The sequence below is a fragment of the Meleagris gallopavo genome, chromosome 2, assembly GCF_000146605.3.
Source record: "Meleagris gallopavo isolate NT-WF06-2002-E0010 breed Aviagen turkey brand Nicholas breeding stock chromosome 2, Turkey_5.1, whole genome shotgun sequence".
Taxonomy (NCBI): Eukaryota; Metazoa; Chordata; class Aves; order Galliformes; family Phasianidae; genus Meleagris; species Meleagris gallopavo.
The window spans coordinates 80888479-80902552 of NC_015012.2; the positions used below are offsets into that span (position 1 = coordinate 80888479).

At 36.1% G+C, this 14074-nt stretch overlaps 1 protein-coding gene across 23 annotated transcripts in view; it reads right to left on the bottom strand.

Annotated features, from left to right (window-relative positions):
• The window catches only part of RIMS1 (regulating synaptic membrane exocytosis 1), a 188617-nt gene that overhangs the window by 164832 nt on the left and 9711 nt on the right, over positions 1–14074 (bottom strand). The window contains exon 1 of one of the 23 annotated variants that reach the window (XM_019613166.2): positions 1866–1916. The exons of the other annotated variants lie outside the window; for them this stretch is intronic. The gene's annotated coding sequence lies outside the window, so the exon portion shown is untranslated. Of the gene's footprint in view, positions 1–1865; positions 1917–14074 lie in introns of those variants that run through there. 23 annotated transcript variants of the gene reach the window in all.

Genomic DNA, 14074 nt, shown 5'->3' on the forward strand with positions numbered 1-14074 from the left:
AGAAAGAAAGAAAGAAAGAAAGAAAGAAAGAAAGAAAGAAAGAAAGGATACAATTATTCCAGAAAAAAAATATGTCTTATGTTAAAAATGGGTAGATAACTCTCAGTAGGACAAGAGGAGTAGCAAATTCATCAAAATAAATACTGGCCCTTGAAGAGAAAACGCCCTGATTCCAAAAATGTTGTATTTCCTTAATCTAGAACGCATCTCAAAACAGCAATTCTGGTTATCAAACTGTATTAGTAGAATAGATTTCAGTCTGTATTATTATAGGTATTCAAAATACCAGCAAGGCTAAAAGGAAGAAGAATTCACACGCAGAAATGCCTTTATAGGCTCTGAAAAAACTGTTATCTCATTAGACAGCAAGTGTGTGCATGCACACACGTTTATGTGTAAAATTTATGTTGGTGCTATAAACTCAAGTCATTAATAAAAAATATGGCATGGCCTACATATCACTGACTCAGAGGGAAAGTTGAAAAAGTCTTAATAAAAATTTAACAAAGCGAAGCTTGTTTAAAGGAATGGTAAGGAATACTAATATCAAATTGAAATATTCTGATTTTCTTTCATGTGGATGTAAGTATGCACTAGTACTTTAAAGAAGTAACAGACTTCATTTACAATTTAATGTATTTTATCATTTAAAATATGTATAAAATCATGTAATAAATGTCAAAAATTATCATTAATTTACATAATCACTTTGATATTTTAATTAGTTTTACAAAACTACTATAAAATCCAAACAAATAGGAACAGCCAATGCACAAATAGATACAAATAAATACAGAATACAAAAAGAAATAGTAGACATGTAAGTACAAAAAAAGCATTTTCTCATGGCTGTCTTTAAATACCACAATTTAGACACAAAATACAAACCCATCACCACAGACTGCACACACAGAATATCGGCATTATACTCACAAGAAGCTACACTACCATCCCTCTTTAGGATTCTCTTCAGGACTTAACAAATGTTACGTTTGCCTTGAGATATATTCAGACCAAAAGAAAAAATAAAAGAGCTTTTCTTTAAAATGGGAAAAAAAAACACAAAAACTTGAGGTGGTATAACAGTTTCAGTGATAAAACTGTATACTGAAAACCATTTTTAGAAATAAAAACTGTATATTGAAAAACATTTTTAGAGAAGTATGTGGAGCAAGCAATTTAGCAGCATGCAGGAATTATATCCTGATTGAATATACTGGGATGTGATCCAAACTAATCTAAACGAAAGCAGGTCTGTGTAATAACTTATCTTAACAATCCACAGATGTTAGGCAACCAAACAAATGCTCTGATGAAGGATTACAGTTCTCTAATGTAGCTTCTGGGCCTCCATGCAATGCATCAGTAAAATGAAGGATGTTAGATTATCTATTTTCCTCTGGCCTGTCACGTCAGAAGTAGTTTGCTTACTTTTTTCTGGATGGTGAGCTCTGATGCAGCACTATAATAAGTCAATCAAGACATGTATAGTTTTTTGTTGTTTGATTTTTTTTTTAATTGTGTTTGTGGCTGGTTTATAGCATCCTCCCATAAATCAACACATAGCCGCACATGAAGCTATTTAAGTGAACCAAGAAAGGGATGCTCCTCATCCAAACAGTTCATATGCACAGCTCAGGAAAAATGTTCATTTGCACTGCACAGCAAAGGGATCTAGGCCTTACTGCTACACAACAGAAACAACGTGGCACATACAGAACTCAGCAGAGGTGGGTCAATTCCCACACAGATTCATGTCAAAAACTTCACAGGCTGCGTGAAAACATGCTAGAAAGACTCCATGCTTGCCTTCAAGTGGGATATGGGGAATTTCATTCACAGAAAAAAATATTCCTCGAACTTACTCTTACAGGTACTGGTGATCCACAATGAGTAGGAACAGTATTCCTGTACTAACATAACATGAAATTCCAACTTGAAAGAGCCCATAGTAAACAATATATACAACCATGCACACAGAGAAAAAGAGCATTTTCAATTATGAAAATAAGAACACTTCTTTATGATTAAATATTTTAAAACCGTATTTTAGAGTGAAGAAAAAGGCTTTTTTATTTTTCATATTCTAATTTGGAGACTTCACTCCAAACATGCACTGTTAGAAGGGAAACAAATCTTATTCCAAATCTGTGCACCTCTTGCCAGGCCAAACTCACACTGCAGTTGCTGCAAACCCCCCACAATCCTTTACCCAAACCCAGACACTTATGAGGCTTCATTGTGAGTAAAATCCTTCACCCTTTACGAGTTCAGAAATGGCAAACTCACAACTGCACAAACACCCATACATCCTGCTTCATCTACACACAAGAAATTAGGTATAATTAAGTGCATTAATATAGCAGGCCACAAGGCATGCTATACTGAACTTTCATGCTATCAGAATTATTTCCCTTCTGAAAGATGTCTACACAATGCCTTTTCTGTTTATTGTTTTTGTTTGTGTTTCTTTAGTCACCTTCTTCTATATATTTCTAGAAAACACTAGTTATTTCAAGCAGATCTCACTAGGCAGACCCTTTTCTCTGCTACAGACTCCATTAACTTCAGAACTGTGCTGCCATCCTACACCACTGCTTTAAAGTCAGAGGGAAGGAATGCTATCAATTTTTATCTCATGATACTTTCCATTCATACAACTGAGTTAAACTACCTAATACTTCATTTTTCTCAGGTTACAGAAAAGAAGCAGCAAACAAATCAGTAAGAAGCACTGCATTCATCTTCTACTATATCAAAATGAATTATGTAATAAAACAGTAGCTAAAGGGTTGTAACTCCTACGCTCCATGAAAACATAAAGAAATGAAGCTGAAAGTCTATTTCAGTGCTTACGAAAGTCCAAACTCTAAATAAGCAAACAATCTTATCTTTCTAATGAGAATGTGCTTGTGAAACCTAGCTTCCCTTAAATAATTTTTTCAAAACTATATGGGCAGCTGGTTACATCTAATGCCTCCCTATCACCCAAAGCGAAGGTCTTCTCACCATTCTTCCCCTCACTTGCTCTTCTTTCTCTCTATCCCAGTTTGTCTTCTCCCTTCCTTGCTTCCATCTTCACAATATCTCATAATCCATTGCATCTTCTCCTTTGACTGTCAGGTCAAAATAACCAGCTGAACTTAAAAACATAGTAGAAATTAATCTGTATTTTTCAGCTGGGTTAATTTTTTGTCTCAGCAATCTTTCTCTCGGAGGGATATGATGAGCAATTAAAATAACGCTGTCAAAAATTGAGGCAAATGGAGAAAAGATGTTTCTCCAATGCAGTGGCTTACCGTTCTCTTAGAAAACTACATCTTAAAACATCTCAAATACCAGCACATTATACTTACACACACATTTTTGAGCGCTGAAGCAAAATGACACGAAACAATCTGCACTTATACTAGGATCTTCAAAGCAAGGTGGCTGCATGTTAATTCTCTCCTGGAGATGATCTCTGGAACACTCCAGCTCTAAAACCTCCAAGGAAACTTAACTGATGAGAAAGTACTAGTGGGCAGAAGACCAACAGTAAGTCACGTAGCTTTCTGTCAGTTTACCAGCTCAGGAGCAGACCCAGAGTATGTCTAATTCATTAGTACAGAAGTAGCCTAGGAATCTAGGTCTTGCTTTTGCTGCAGCCTCCCCTCTGGAACAAGAGTTCGAGAGGACAATCAATTCTATTTCTTGCCTCTTTGAGCAGGGAGGGGACTGCTTTGCTCACACTGATGCTCATCAGACATATGGGGCTCAGCCATTTCAGGACTGTGATATATCACCATATTAGCACTCCCTGTTCTTTCACTCTGTGCAGACTTTCTTCATAAACTAGGATTTCTGCTAGATATTTTTATCCCAACTTTCCAAGAAAATGAGGCAGCTTATGCCAACAGCATACAGGTTTCTTCCCCCTTTTCTCCTCGCACTCTCCAACAATATTTTACCCCCGAGGACAAACGCAACTAAATTTTTGCATAGGCACAGAAGTTTTCATGAGATTATACTCTTATAAATTTCAAGAAAAATAAAAGGCACCTTTGTAAATACAATCTTTTATCACCATCACAGAACACACATAGCAATTGCACTTCAAGATATGCCTGAAAGAAAAGAGGACCCACTTAATGGGACTACTTGTCATCTTAAAATCTGCAATGCCACTCAGATATTTGACTTACAGCACCCACGAGGTGTGTTTAAAAGCCCACCTCACCAGATTTTCCCACATGCACCAGAGGCAGCGTTTCACATACTTTTTCTGCTCACGTTTCATAGTTAACTGAAAAGTTAACTTTATAGATCAACCCTCATGTGTACAACTGAGAATGACAGGAAGACATCTGTGTTTACATGTAAATGTCTATTAGCATGACAGTTATTTAAGTTTTCATTTTTGTCAATGGATATCTAGTCAACACAGCCAACAGGATCCAATGAGAACACACTAACTCTCAAGCAGACATGATGAAATAAAATGAAACATCATGCTTAATGTAGGTTTGCGCCACCAGAGATAAGTCAGCATATCTCAGTTGGTTGCCACAGACCAATTCAAAGGGCATAAGCCTGCCACAAGTGTTATAGCACATCTACCAGCCACATACATGTGTCGTGTACAATAGGCCATCAAGTAGAATCAAATGTGTACTTTTAGGTAACTGAACCCCATATGAATCTCAAAAATCATAATTCTGCCATCCTAAGTTTCTAAATCTACAGTTACAAACTGTCCATAAAAAGAAACAGAAAATGCACAGTGGAGCAAGAAGTCCAGTTAAAAGTCCTTTTTATGTCAGTTTTGTTGATACATCTGCTAACAACAGCATTACTAGTCATCTTAAGATAAAATTAAAATAAAAGACAATCAACTTTCTACACATGTGTTGCTGCCAAAAGCTCTCAGATACAGCTGCCAATCTTTCAGAAGGCTCCTGACAACTTCTACAAAGATTAAACATTTCTAGAATAATCCTGCAGTAAACTTAGTGCTGGAAATGATAAATTCAGTCAATTATAAAGTTACCATATGAAATATCTCTAAAATAGAACATATCCAGGACCCAGTCAGTATCACAATGTACTTCCCTGAGAATGCCCTTGGAGTTCAAGTGAGGAAGAAACCATGTTTGCTACTGGAGAAGACAGAGCTTTTGTTTAAAAATCCACACCAGCACATTTACAACAGCTTGAAATCCTTTCTACCTGCAAATAAGTCTGTTAAAATTGTGATTGTACAGCAAGAGTAGATCTTGGACAAATCTAAGAAACCTTGGATCCGAACTTCCTTGTAGCAATAGTTTTGAGTTTGATAGAATCGGTTTTAGTTCTAACTAAAATGATCAAAAATTTACAAAACTTAGAATCTGACATAATAGGCTACATAATAGGAGAAGAGAATGAAGGAATGAAGGAAAGTATGACTCATCCTAACTGGCTAAAAATCAAAGAGGTTCAAGAAGTTTTAATCATTTGTCTTCATCTGGTCTTAAGAATTTCATTTTTGGAAACAAAGAATAACCCTCTAAAAGCTTAAGTGTTAGACAGTATAATCATTAATCATCCATGGATCACAATAAGGCTTATATCACTTTTTTTTTCTGAAAATCAATAATCTGAAACATCTGAATGGTTTGATTTCTCCACAGCTCCTGTAGAGGAGAAAAACTGATCAGTTTTTGCATATTGAAGTGCTCACTCCTTCTTTATTTTGTCCATACTATCTAGTTCCACTTTGGAACCTTTACTTCCTCGGTAACTGAAGAATTCTAAGTACCAACAATAATTATAGCTTCAGAAAGCTCTAAGCTTTATGATTTCCTTATAAATTAATCAATACATAAGTTTCTTTATTAAATTTACTGCTCTTGTCTAAATTAATGTCAATTTATTTCTGATAATGCAGTAGCTGTAAATTGCTAGTCATGTTTTCTAGCAACCTTCCCTCATCATATACCATTAGAATACACTAGAAATAATGATCTCATCAATTATTTTCTGCATTTTCCTAACCTTCCTAAAAAGAAAAAGAAAAAAAAAAAACAACTTTTGCCTAGTTACTTGAACATTTGGCTGTCTTGATGAGCCACAAAAGCATCAACTGTACTCTTATTCACTTCATGGTTTCCATAGTTGCAGATATACATGGAACACAGAAAAAAATGTAAAACTGACAGAATTCCAACAAAATAAGGTAAATGGCATGAAACAGCTTACAGCTAGGACTAGTATCAAATTTTAGTTGTCAATCAAAAGGCTCAGAGAACTAACCAGAAGCTTTTCACATCATATATTCATTTCTATTTTTGCAAAGATTAGTAAAAATATACAAATGCACAAAGCCAGATTATCATTAATAGTGCCTGAGTGCATATATATTTTCTGCAGAGAGTTGCACAATATTAGTATTTATACTTCTATGATTCTCTTCTACACAAACTTCTATAAAAATATTTATTTATACAAACTGTACCACAAACAGAGAAGCAAGAGAGAATTTCTGTATTGAATGGAACATATTTTATGACTAAATAATTTGGATATGTGTAGAAGTAAAGAAATTTTTTAAAAAGTCAAAATGGAAACACAGGTAAACTGCAGAGTAGTGTTCCTGAAGTCAATAAAGCTCTTGGAAGGAACTTGAAAGTGACTTAACTGATTGAGGTCATAGGTGACTTGATGGGCATAAACTCAATCTTCGTCTTGTATTCTCAAGTTCAAAGAAACTTAAACATAATATTATTGACTCTGTGTTTGAAGGCATTCAAAACCCTTGGCTCTGACAACCTCATCTACTTTTCTCTGAGAAAGAATTTGGACTAGAAGAACTCCACAGTGCCCTTCCAAGACCAACCATTTTGTGATTCTGCATGAAGTAAAGCACTGAGAAATTTAAATACTGTCATGCTGTGGTTCTGCAACTACATTAACCATTACTATGCTTGCAGTACTTCACACTACTCGAATGCCTGCCTCTCTTTAGCCTCACAGCATACGTAGGTTTCTGCCTTAAAGCAAACAGTGCATAAAATCTGAAAAGTACTGAGCTGGAAAAGTACTGTAATTGCACCAGGGTCAATGCAAAGCCCACTGAAGTGAATAAGCTAACTTATTTTGTTCCATATGACAGTCTAAAAAACCAGACATATGACAGTCTATAAACATAGTTACTTTCCTCAGCTATCCAAGAGTTTAAGATTACCACCACCAAATGCTCATGGAATGACTGAGTACTTGAAAGCTTTCAGCATGAGTTAGTGAGAACCAATTTGTCTTACAGTTATCTCATAGAAATGGATCTCTAGAGATTTCAAAGGTTATGTTTCTTTACTCTGTGTTGAATGTCTTAACAGCTGAAAGCGCTCCCTCTAGATTCAAGAGTCTCTCTTTAAAACCTGCATTAGAGGTTCCCATTCTGTGAAATGCATGTCACTACTGAGTTATTCAGAAGAAAATATTGGCCTTGACAGGCACTGTGAGCTGCTGTGGGATGACTAGGAGATCTATTCCAAGCAACTCAGTCTGCAGGGACATTTCAAGGTAAAGAACAATGGACACAGATAAGCAGAATTTACAGAGACTGCTTGGTTCCACAGAAAGAGACAGTGGAGCTGAGATTAACAGCTGCACAGACACAATGTAGAAATCAAGGAGCTGTGAGGAACAAGAGGATCATTACTGGCTGTGAAAATAGGGATGAAAGACAATAGGAGACGGCTGGCAATCCAAGAGTATTCCAACTGGGAATATCTCATGAGCTAGATACACAAGCAGAGTGACAATTACATGAGGATAAAGATTTTTACAGATGACAGTAACTACCTGCCTAGGGAACATAAGGCAGCTTGTGCAGTGCATACAGATCTGTCAGTTCAAACAGATACCGAAAAGCATTCTGGTTGAGAGGAGAAACAGCAAATTTTTGACATACTGCAGGATAATCCCACTGTAATGATCTCTGCTGTGCCACTTGACAGAGCTTTCTGTCATGCCTATCTATGTGCTGCCTGGCAAACAATCAAGGCGGATGACTACCAGCTTCACTTACCCAGAATTTCCCCTCTGCTCCCCACCAAATCCTATGCTAGGGAACTCCAGCTGACGACTTTTGCTTAGAGTTCCCACATCTCTAGTTCACAAGAAGCCTAAAGTCATCAGAGTCTTACAATCAGGATATGAAACCAGGCCTCTAATGTGCATGCAATTCAGTGACATAGAAGGTGGCAACATGGTAAGCTTTCTCCTGCACCAGCAGCCAGTGGCCTTACCACCCTTCTTCTAAGACAGAAAGAAGAGAAAGATGTGAAATTCTTCCTGACTGATCTGTTACAGATGTTTTTGATATCACACACAAATACAATACTAAACACAACTAAACACAACCGAGACAAACCTGGAAATGAAAGCTTAAATAAACACAGTTAGAGCAAACAACTATCAGCTTGATCCTTCATGCTTTAACATTTTTAAGCAAGTGGAAGAGTAAAATTCAGATTAGTCATACTATATTTTCACATTATTCATATTCAGTTTTGAAATTTAAAAAAATCATGATGGTGGCAATATATCTACGTAGAACTCGGGGGATGTTAAGTATAATATGGTACCTACCTATAGGCAAGTATTTTGCAAGTATTTTGCAACAGTTAGTACTGCCCAGTAAGGGCTTTAAACAGCACAAAGTAGGCTTATGTCCTGCACAATAAACATATTCATGATTCACAATCTATCCCAGACTCGCATTTAACTTTGTAGCTTTTTTCATAGAATTAAAAATACTTTAGCTTTATATCACGTAGGTAAACACATCAAATGCTTGTAGTACAGAAAGCATATCCTTCCCACTTTGTTATTATCACTAAAGCTTCTCGTAAACAAACACTTTTTTGTGCAACATTCTGCCTTACAAAGATCAGCAACCTGGCTTCCACTTCTGAAATAGCTATCAGACTACCCAGAGAAACCACAACATACCATATGAGTTGGCTCAACATGTTATTTTATGGCCCTACCATAAAAATGACAAAGTTTCTGGTTTGGGGGTTTTTACATTTCATCTTTGTTGATCCTACCTTCTGGGATGTCCATGGTCCTTTCTTTTAATTCTCCCACCTCTTGCTCCAGGTGCAGAGTCTGAGGCTAAGTTGGTAAAGTCTGTGCTATCTGTGCTACCAAGCTCGAGCACAAAGGAATCTCAGTAAATCTGGGATGGAAGATTTGAGGAAGGGGAAGAGAGAATATCAGTGTTCTACAACAAATTTGAGTTGATATCTAAGATTTTTTTATTTTTTTTTAATTGGGAAAAGCAGTATTTTTTTGGCAAGGAAAACTTGATTTTCAGGGTAGTAAAGACTACAGAGTGACCAAGAAAGGGATAAACAACTGTGAGTTTGAATATGGAAGATTAAGAAGACATGGTTAAGGAAAATGGGGCAGGAAAAGGCAATAGGAGTTTCGTGCCAGCATAAGAATATCAAACATTTTTAAACCAATCTAAACAATGGACTGTTACAGCCAATTCACAGACCATCACTGGTATCAATTTCAAAAGGTTATCATCCTGAATTTGCAGTACTGCTGGAAGATTACACAGGGAAGAAGGAGAGTTTCAGTAAGGTAAGATGATGTAAAACAGTGTAGAGCATTACAGGAATGATATTTCATTATTTGATGTAGCTAATGTTACAAAAACAGGTTCAAAAACTGAGATCAGAACTTTGTTAGATGACCATATCATTCTGATCTTCTGCACTTACCTGTATATTCAGATATCTAATGAGGCTTTGTATTTCCTAAACAAATAAAAGACATATAGTGTAGTGATGATTTAAGGGTACGAGGGGAGAAGCAACAGTTAATTACATCCTGCCCCTTTAGCATCAGAAATAGAGGGATGCATACTGCATGATGATACAAAATATAGGGACTATGAGTCCTTAGTCCACATTTACACATCAGTGAAAGCTTTGTGCTCATATATATACAGTTCAAACATAATTTTATGGTCAACAGAATTAAACAGTCTTTTCAGCTGGGTAATTAATTTGTGTGTCCCAGGTTTCTGTGCAGAAATTTAATGCCTGGTTAGGTCCCCGTTAAGTGTTAGTTCCCGATGCATCTGCACTTTACTTATATAAGGGAAAGAGAATCATTTCAGCAGCCAAAAAGAGAATTTCTTTAGTCCATGCTTTACAGATGGTAGCCTTCCCATAGCAACAGCTTCCAGAGCTGGTGGTGCCCATCTACAATTGCCTAAGGTTAAATCACCTTTCCTGCTTACAGATGTTAGCGGTATTTGATGTAGGTGAACACTAAACACAACCACAAGGTGCAAGGTTTTTGGAAAGCAGGAATATTTCTGATCACATTACAAATCTGAAAATAACTTTTATATATACACCAGCCTTTTGCTGGATCCAAAAGGCTTGACCATTTATTGAACTGAGAAGATCACTTTGGCCAATCTATCTTATAATGTCTCTGTGAATAGTACCATTCCTTTCAGTTCTGACTCGACCCAATCATGGTCTCAGGAATCCACCTTTGAACTTTTATTTATTCACATTATGTAAGATAGCCACCAGAGCCATCCCAGCCAAATAAATCAACTTCAGCTGTTTAAATCCAAAACAGAAGTAATAAACAAATCAATTTCATCTTCATCCAGTTATAGCTTTTATGTAGTTTGTTCTAAAATATTTTATTCCAGTAAATTTGCTGTTTCTAAAATGTGTCTTTAATCATTCACTTGTATTTCTTTATTATTATTATTATTTAATTAACTCTATACTGAATCTTAATCTTCTTAATCAGGTCAGTAGAGTATATATTAATAAAGCCAACACTGTTCTAATCTGGTTGTCTCCGTAACTTTTACAAGATTATATTAAAATCAGTTTTACTCCAGCTTTAATATAACTGGTTTACTGGCAGCTATGCTGTTCTGGTCCTGTAGCCTTTAAAGCTTTCACTTCACTATTTCAGCTCTGTATTGTTGCCAGTCAAAAGAATACAGTGTAAGAAAGGAAGACTTGTGGGATGAGTTGGCATAAAATGAAAACCCAAGAAGGCAGGTGCAAATAAGTGGAAAGAATCGAATCTCTTCTGTGTGAAGAGAAAAATTACAGAGACGACAACAAAAAGAAGAAAAAAATTCAGAGGCGATAGGGAGAAAACAGGACAAATACGTGGAATTAACAACAGTACTGGAAAAGCAACAAAATGGGGTTGCCTTGTCACATACCAAGGGTTATTTCATTTGGAACAGAGATAATGCGTGGTCATATAAAACTTATTTCAGGGGAAACTCCTTCCTTTCCTCAGACCTATACTGGGATTTTGTTTGATCTTCAAGAGTTTAACACTCCAGTTTTTTTCAGATACATTTGTTTTGGGTCTAAACGTCAGAAAGAGAAAGATATTTTGGGACTTTGGGTTCTTTCTCTCTTAAGACAAATGCTCTTTGGCAAACTTTATTATTTATTCAGACAAAATCAGACTAAGACACTAACAAAACTATACACACACGTGCACTATCACAAACTATGTAACAAATGAGCTTCCTAGAACACAGCTCACAGCTGAAAGCAGTGGCAGATTGAGTGTGATAAACTAAAGCTCTAAACAGAAACAAAGCACATGCACTAGCTTTAGTAATAACCACATGGCATTACTATCCTCTATTTGCAAAATCTTCAGGGTTGGTTGTTACTGTTTTTTTTTCCTCTTTCTTTCCCCTCCTGCCCTGCCTCTTTTAGGGAAGTAAAAACTGTTCTGTTGTCAAACACTAAAGGAACTTCTTTTCATCCCTAAGAACATAGGTGGTAAGAGCATTACTAGCCTTGTAAGCTTTTATTGCTAGCAGAAAGTAACATAGCTGAAAGATTTAAGGTCCTCACTGATCAAACTGCAGGTCAAACTGCAAGCTCAAGCCAAGAGTTTTTCTTTATGATTATAATGGCTGTTTTTCAAAGCAAATCAAAACAGAAATTACTTTTTATTTCAGTTTCTATTTCTGCATGTATTTACTTATCCTCCAGAAGAAATACTACCTTATTTGGAATTTAATCAGTTTGCTTGGAAAAGCTGCTGAGGCTACGCCATGCCACCTGATCTGGAAGCAGAAGAAAGTTAAGAGTATCATTCTCTTTACTTGTTTGAAGCACAGGTATTATAAATTCATTGCACTTTTTAATGCAATATTGTGTAATAATTGAACTAGAAAAGGCAATTACTGGCAGCTAAGGTTAGCCACCCAGAGTGCCCTCAGACAAAGAAGGAAAAAAAGATTACAGTGCATATCTTTCTGTTATTCAAGAAGATAAACTGCTAAGAAACAGTAACTACGTATATGCTGAGCAAGTTATATACAATAGAATAAAACCAAGAACAGAGGAAAGATGATCTATCAACTCATAAACATCACAGTATCTACATTTATAACACAGAAAAAGCCAAAGAAAAAAAGAATACTAAGTGACTTATGAAGAGCTCTGAACTAAAACACTAAGATGCAAATTGCTGTCAAACAAATTGAACACTGTACTAAGTGAAAGGGTGGACAGTACAGGGTGGGATACGAGTTTTGAGAAAACAGCCAGAACATTTAGATTACAAGAATGTAAGTCATATATCAGGAAGGTATTCATGCCATAATTTAGCATTCCCCAAACAATGACAAACTATCCCTCACTAATTGCAGTATTTAAGATACACAGATGGAAGTATCCATCTGTTAAGTAAAATCTTAAATGAATATAAATGAAATAAAATGCTCCAGAACCCAAAAGGTATAAAAGATATAAAATCACAGATAGGAAGTATCTTTATCTAGGACATAGCATTGCTAAAAATACACTGAATTTTAATCCTGGATGAGGATTAAGGTTATTTATAATAAAAAAAATTTTAAAAGAGAGAGAGAAAGAGAGAGCAGGAGAGCAGAGATTACGTCTAGTCCTCATAATTACTTTGTTCTCTGGCAAATTTTTCTGCTATTTGTCAGTTTCTCATAATGCTTAAGAGGTCATAATATAATCAAACGTTTCTTTGCAGCAAGATCCCTTTTGAATTAAAATATCTCTATGTTTCTGGGATGACAAAATAACACCAGAATTCATTTTACTAATTTTGCTTATATTCAGTTATCAAAACTTCTATAAAATCACTTCTGCAGAATCCAGTCTTTGCCTGTCTCCACTGCTTGACTGCATCTCCTCACTTTCTAACCATGCTGAGGCCTGCAGCCAACTCTATCCCATGCTCCTTGACAACCCCAGCTGAATACATTCAGTCTCCATGTAGATTTACACTGCGCAATTTTTTCTCCATCCCAGCAGAAGCTGTGTGCTAGAACACCAAAACAATCTCCCTTGATTTGCCAATAGATAGCACTGCATGTATGGCCCACATGCATAAATGTGTGAATTTGGGGTACATTTTTGAGAAGCGTTCAATAAGTTGCTCAATATTGTGAATGTGAAAGGGTTCTGACTGCCAGAAGTCCATCTCCTTCATCAACAGCCTTCCTCAGACACGAGCAACAGATGAGAAGTATAGTAACAAGCTGACAAAGCACAAGCACGGTCACCACTGGTGCTTCTCAGTGATAATAAAGGCACTTTAATTTCTATTTTCAAAGCACTGCATAACATGGAGTAATTTCCAGTGACTAGAATCACTTGGACTGGTGCAGTCAAAAAGAGAGCATGGACTCACCCCATCCTTGCTCAGTAAGAACATCCTGGCTTTCACATTGTGCTCTAATTTCAGAGCTATAAATCTACCTGACAAAATGAACTTATTAAGTACATACAAGGTCAATTTCAGAGAAGCTAGATGTGGACCAATTAAAGTTGCTTATATCATTCACAGTTTGCAGTCTCTGGATTAGCCGTCTCTTTTATCCCAGCTCCTGGTTTTATCCTCAGAGCTGATGTCTCCACACACTGAGATTCAGTATGGAAAAAAGATTACCTACAGCACAATTGAGACAGCTAAATTTATTTTAATGTATTTAAATGTATTTTATTACTTTAAATTTTAGAGCAAATATTATGAATATACTTTCTCC